Here is a 6,003-nt window from a genome sequence, read left to right as displayed (position 1 = left end):
TAAATGGAATATTAATAAATGTGTAAATTAACGCTACAGCTAAATGTAGGATTTACCAAGGAAATAATTTTTGTCATGGTATCTAATAATTCTCACAAAGCAGGCGGAACTTTCTTGGGGACATTTTTCGTTGGATGGCGTCCCTCCTAGCTAGCTAGCTCGCTTTCCTACGTGGAAGAAATGTTATTGAAGAGATCAAGTAATTTATGATTATCAAAGCTAAGCGCTTATGTGGGCTTTTCTTTTCTTCTGGAAAATGGAATTTTTCTAAGTTATGATTTTTATTAATTAATGCGCAAAAATATGGTAATTATATATTTTTTAATTTGTATAAAATAATTTATTAAAAAAAAATTAAAGTATGAGAATTATAATTAGTAGCTAACTAAAATATGAAAATATCATATTTTTTTATCATTAGTTATGTTTATTTTTATTTTGAAGGTAATTTTGTTTTTAATTTTTCCTTCATTTTTAAATTATTTTTTCAGTTTTTTTTTCTTTTTTTCCTTACTTTTTTTTTTCCATTTTTTTTCTACCAATTTTTTCTTTCATCTTTTTTTTCCTTCCATTTTTCTATTCTTCGTCTTCTTCTCTTCTCATTTTTATTCATTTATCTATTTTTTCTTTCATTTGTATTGTTTTGTTTTTTTGTTCATATTTTTTCAGTTTTATTTCCTTTTCTTTTTTATTTTTTCCTTCTATTTTTCTTCATTTTTGTATTTATTATTGTTTACCCAAAAAACGGTTGCTGATGATGTGGCAATAATTTATCACATGTGGTTGACACGTGGCGAAAGTATTGCTCGACTATCGACCAGAAGCACACCACATCGTCAGGATTAATTTCTTATACGACTAGGCTGGTCGTATAATTTAAGTTATTTCCTTCTTAAGCTGTAATCTTATAATAACTGCGTTGAATATTTCTTCATTATAATCTTGATACGTGATTATTAAGGAAAGATAGGGCACGCTGCCATGTGTAATCCTCCTTGAGCCTATAAATATGCATGAAATAGCCCAAGGAAGGGACTTTTGAACTTTTGATTCCTGAATCTTTGTGCTAACTATAGAGAAAAAAAAGAGTTATAGTGAATTGTACATCGTCTGATTGTAATACATTCAAGGTTTGTGAAACTCAAAGGACCCTAGTTCTTTGATCACTGCTTTGAGATTCAATAATAACAATATCACTAAGTGGACGTAGGTTATTACCATTCTTTAGGACCGAACCACTATAATTCCTTGGTGTTTTCTTCCTTTCCGTTAGATCATTTTTCTCATTCTTGCTTTATACTTTGTCGTACATTTGACTTCGTGTCGTTGGCCAAATCGAGGGTCAACATTATGGTGCTTTCATTAAGAGTTTGGGAAAGAATTGTGAAAGAATCTAATGGCGAAAACATCCAAGAAGACTGGACAGGTTGCTGGCGCTGCACCATCCCAACCTCCTCCCCCAAATGTGGCCGAGAATGAATCACATTTGGAGTTTGATGAGGAGGAACTAGACTCCAAAACGTTGAGGGCAACACTAGGAGTGTTGCAAGATGAGTTGGCCAATCTGAGGGCCAATCAGGAGAATGCTGCGGAGACGGTGGCATGACAGCAAAGAGAAATAGAATGCCAGCGTCAGGAGCTAAGTGAGCGGCAGGCTGAGATGGATCGTCGGCAGAGGGATGCCATGGCCGCCCTTGAAGCAGCCATCCAACTGGCGAGGGGTCAAGCTGTACCAGCCTCCCAGCTAAATTAGCCACCAAGCGCACCACCTCAAAGAGGTCCCAATCCAAGCCCTCCGCTCCAGCCAACAAGCCCTCAAAGGCCAGAGCAACCGCCTATGGCCCAGGATGATGTCCCACCTAGGGATTCTGAGCAGCAGCCTCCTTCCCAGTCTTGTCGAGGCAATCCCCAGCTCCCGAGACAGAATAGGGTCGGGCAACCACCCCGCAGCCCTAGACGCCCAGGGGATGACGAGCCGAATCTACCGAGCAGGGGATAGCGTCCTTCTACCAACAGAAGGAACACAGAGTCAGGCTCTACGGTCAGGGGCCCCCCACGGCATAACAATGCACGGGGACCCAACGACCAGCGCAGGCCTCCCCCTGACGCTCGAGAGATGCCACCCCGAGGAGGAAATAACGTGAACAGACGGCCGCGCCATAGTCAGCCACAATTCAGAGATGGTCGTGGCTATAATTAAGCTGATTCCGGCAGAGGGAATGCTGGCCGGAGAAATGAAGAAAAAGGTGGAGGTAGAAGCCCCCCACCTAGAGAAAATAGGCCAGCTAGTCTCAATGCTGGGGGGCAGCCTAAGCAGCCGAACGCCTTTAGCCGACTAAGAGATAGTGAGCAGAGACGAAGAGACGACGATCTTAGGGATGTACTTAACGACCGCCGTGAGAGGCACGATGAGTACGCTCCCCCGGCACCAGCGGCCCCAGTAGTCCTGGAGGCAGTTCAGGCTCAGATTGATGCCCTGAACCAGGCAGTACAGCAACTGGTCGGGGGACGAACGTCCCATATCTAGTACGATAGGAGGAGGGGCACCCCCTTCGTACAAAGGATTGTTGCGGTCGAAACCCCCAGTAAGTTTAAGATGCCTACATTTCCAAACTTCGACGGGTACGAAGACCCAGTATCTCATGTTAATAAGTTCGAGATACAAATGGACATACAAAAAGTGTCGGAAGATGCCCGCTGCCGGATCTTCCCTGCGACACTATCTGATACCGCTCAGGAGTGGTTCTTCAAGTTCCCTCCTGCCAGTATAGTATCTTGGGAAATGTTTATGAAGGAATTCTACGAACAGTTCTATGCGGGTCGTGTACATCCCACAGAGGCCAACCAGCTGGTCGAGATACGACAGAAAGAGGGAGAGCCCTTGAAAGAGTATGTCCAACGCTTCATGTGAGCTGCAGCTGGAGCCAAGACAGTGGGCGATGAAGGTAAGATGGTGGCTCTAACTACTGAAGTTAGACGCCATTCACCCCTCTGGAGTAGTCTCAGAAAGCATGGGGTTAGAAGTACCCAAGAGTTCTTGGATTAGGCTGATCGTTATATCAAGCTCGAAGATGTGATTGCCAACGAAGGGAAATCTCCGAATAAAGACAAGGGACCTAAAGAACCCGCCAAAGCCGCCAACGGGTCGGAAAAATCCAATGGCAACGGCAAAGGCAACGGGAATGGCAATGGTAGGAATGGTGGAAAGCGGGCGAACAATGAACCCTCGACTTCCGAGAGTAAGCGCTCCAAAGGCAATCGGTATGAGCCAAGATTCACCAACTACACTGCCCTTGTCGAAAGCCGAGCTGAAGTCTACCAGGCGACCAGCTCAAGCGTGCCATACAAACGACCAACACCTATAAGGAAAGATATCTCCAAGAGAGATACAATGAAGTTCTATCATTTTCACAACGACTACAAGAACGACACCAAAGAATGTAACAAGTTGAAGGACGAGATTGAGTTCCTGATAAGGCAGGGACATTTGAGAAGATATGTGCGAGAGGCTCAAGGTGGCAACGAGAAGGCACCTGCACGCCAACGCTCGCCACCTCTACAGCCAGCTCCTGTGGCAGGCACTTTACTCACCATCTTCGGAGGCCCACATCCTGCAGGAGACAATGGGAAGGCAAGGGAACAATACGCTCGAACCCTACGCCATGACCAGGACATCAAGATGATGAGTGTGGAAGATCGAGCACCAAAAAAGGCTTGTATAGAGGAGGAATTGATAACCTTCTCTGATGACGATGCCCAGCACGTACGATTCCCACACTCCGATCCGTTAGTCGTGGACGTACAAATTGCCAACATGATGGTGAAAAGGGTGTTGGTCGACACAGGAAGTTCGATTAACATCCTATACAAGTCTTCACTGGAATGAATGAAGCTGTCCGTCAAAGACCTGGAGCCATGTAACCAAACCATTTATGGTTTTTCTGGTGAAGGGCTCGCCCCAACAGGGTCGATTAGGCTTCCAGTTACGGCAGGAACTACGCCTGCTAATAGGACATTACTCACTACTTTCATAGTAGTTGATTGTCCTTCAACATACAATGCTGTAATTGGGAGACCGATTCTGGTCGACCTGCGAGCAGTCACCTCGATATGGAACCTCGCCATGAAATTCCCAACAGACGCAGGAGTAGGTTGCGTATTGGGAAACTAGAGGGAAGCGAGGGAGTGCTACAACGCCTCGATCACTAAGGCGAAGAAGGGTGTATCAAGAGATATTCGCGGGAAAGAGTTGCAAATGGCAACTGATGCTCAGACCCACTCGGGTGATAATGTCACCAAATAGGGCGTTGCCCAAAGTGAGGATAGGGATTTAGATCCTCGCTTTGGGGATTTTGAAGAAGAAGTGGGGCCCATCAAGGACCTTGAAGAGGTCCAACTCGATGAAGAAAATCTGACCAGGGTTGTGAAAGTCGGTAAAAACTTAGAGACAACAACAAAACAAGCACTGGTGGAGTTTTTAAGGAGGAACCAAGAAGTCTTTGCCTGGTCGCACAAAGACATGGTCGGGATAGATCCTGCAGTCATCAACCATGTCCTAAACATCGACAAGAGTTTTCCACCGGTACAACAAAAAAGAAGGCTGCTCGACAAAGATAGATCAGGGGCCTTAAAAGAAGAAGTCGAGAAGCTAAAGGAGAATGGGTTCATCAGGGTGGCGTTTTATCCATCATGGGTCTCTAATGCCGTGCTAGTTCCCAAGCCAAATGGCAAGTGGCGTATGCGCGTGGATTTTACAGACTTAAATAAAGCCTGCCCCAAAGATTGTTTCCCACTCCCAAGAATCGACCAGCTGTTCGATGCCACTGCAGGACATGAGATCCTCTCGTTCATGGATACGTACTCCGAGTATAATCAGATTAGTATGCATCCCCCTGATGAGGATCACACTAGCTTTCAGACTGATACAGGGCTCTACTGTTACAAAGTGATGCCCTTCGGTTTGAAAAACACTGGTGCGACTTACCAGCGACTCGTCAACCACATGTTTAAGGAGCTGATCGGCACAAATATGGAGGTCTACGTTGATGACATGCTGGTCAAGTCGAAGAAAGCAGAAGGGCATGTAAGGGATTTGCAGGAGTGCTTCAACGTCTTGAACAAATATCAGATGAAGCTAAACCCCCTTAAATGCTCTTTCGGAGTAGGATCAGGGAAGTTCTTGGGATTTATAGTTAACTCGAGAGGAATTGAAGCCAATCCCGAGAAAATTAAAGCCCTGATCGACATGAAATCACCAGCAAAGAATAAGGATGTTCAAAGTTTAACCGGAAGAATTGCCGCTCTTAGTATATTCATTTCAAAGTCAACAGATAAATGCGTCCCATTCTTTAATCGACTTAGAGGCAATAAAAAGTTTGAATGAACGGAGGAGTGCGAACAGGCGTTTCAAGCACTAAAAACACATATGGCACAACCACCCATCCTGTCAAAGCCGGTCGATAGAGAAACTTTGTTCATCCACCTGGCGATCACGGAATACGCTGCTAGTGCCGTTTTAGTAAGGGAAGAAGAAGGCGTGCAGAAGGTTGTTTACCATGTAAGCAAAAGGCTAATTGGAGCAGAACAGCAGTACCTGCCCATCAAGAAGCTAGCCTATTGCCTAGTTTTGGCCTCCAGGAAGCTGCGACCTTACTTTCAAGCTCATCCAATTACAGTTTTGACCGACCAGCCTCTTCGACAAGTCCTGCAAAAACTAGAGGCTGCAGGTAGATTGTTAAAATGGGCAATCAAACTTGGGCAGTTCGATATATCTTACTTGTTGTGAGCAGCGATAAAAGGACAAGCCCTGGCTGACTTCATTGCAGAATTCACTAAACTTACGAATGGCGAGCAGATTGAAGAGCCTAATGAGCCTGAATGTCAAAACCAAGCTCCCACGTGGAAATTATTTACAGATGGTTCTTCTAACGAGTGCCACGCTGGGGCAGGAGTGATATTGGTAACGCCAGAGGGGCATCGATTTCACTGCGCAATCAGGTTTGA

The sequence above is a fragment of the Humulus lupulus genome, chromosome X (genome assembly GCF_963169125.1).
Source record: "Humulus lupulus chromosome X, drHumLupu1.1, whole genome shotgun sequence".
Classification (NCBI taxonomy): Eukaryota; Viridiplantae; Streptophyta; class Magnoliopsida; order Rosales; family Cannabaceae; genus Humulus; species Humulus lupulus.
This window is presented reverse-complemented; position numbering follows the sequence as displayed.